This window comes from Octopus sinensis, linkage group LG1 (genome assembly GCF_006345805.1).
Source record: "Octopus sinensis linkage group LG1, ASM634580v1, whole genome shotgun sequence".
Taxonomy (NCBI): Eukaryota; Metazoa; Mollusca; class Cephalopoda; order Octopoda; family Octopodidae; genus Octopus; species Octopus sinensis.
The window spans coordinates 76,828,365-76,828,941 of NC_042997.1; the positions used below are offsets into that span (position 1 = coordinate 76,828,365).

A 577-nucleotide genomic window follows, 5' to 3' on the forward strand; every position below is an offset into this window, starting at 1 on the left:
TGATGGTGGAAACAATCATAGGCATAAAGAAATACACACACACATATACATGTATATATGTGTATATACAGCAGGCTTCTTTCAGTTTCCAGCTACTAAATCCACTCACAAGGATTTGATCAGCTTGATGTTATAATAGAAGACCTTAACTCCAGGTGCCCACAACTCAAGTTGCTCAGGCAGCGGAACTGAACCCAGAACCATGTGTTTGGGAAGCAAACACAACCATGCTTGTGCCTATAAAGCCATACCTGCACCTCTGAAAAGAATGTTGCTCTGAAGTAGAGAGCAATGATCATATGTGTTAGAAAGACCAAGTGATTTTTTTTCTATCCTTGTCAAGGGGAGTGTTAACCATTTCTTTCACTCATAAAAATAAAAAAGTAAATAATGCAAAACTGATGGAAAGGCCAGGGATGTGCACAATTCATGAAAATATGGGTACAAGTGTGCATGCATATGTTTGTGTGTGTTAGCTAGCTAGTGTGTGAATGGTATAGAAGGTGGAAAAGAGAGGGGTCAGGCACTATGTAAAATACATATATATCCTTTAATCTGTTTCATGCATTAGACCGTG

The 577-nt window shown here is 38.6% G+C and overlaps 1 non-coding gene across 1 annotated transcript; it reads right to left on the minus strand.

Annotated features, from left to right (window-relative positions):
* Positions 1-262: 262 nt before the first annotated feature.
* On the minus strand, positions 263-374 carry LOC115220703. Its single transcript, XR_003882592.1, has one exon. It is a non-coding gene; the product is annotated as a U6atac minor spliceosomal RNA (small nuclear RNA).
* Positions 375-577: the final 203 nt, after the last annotated feature.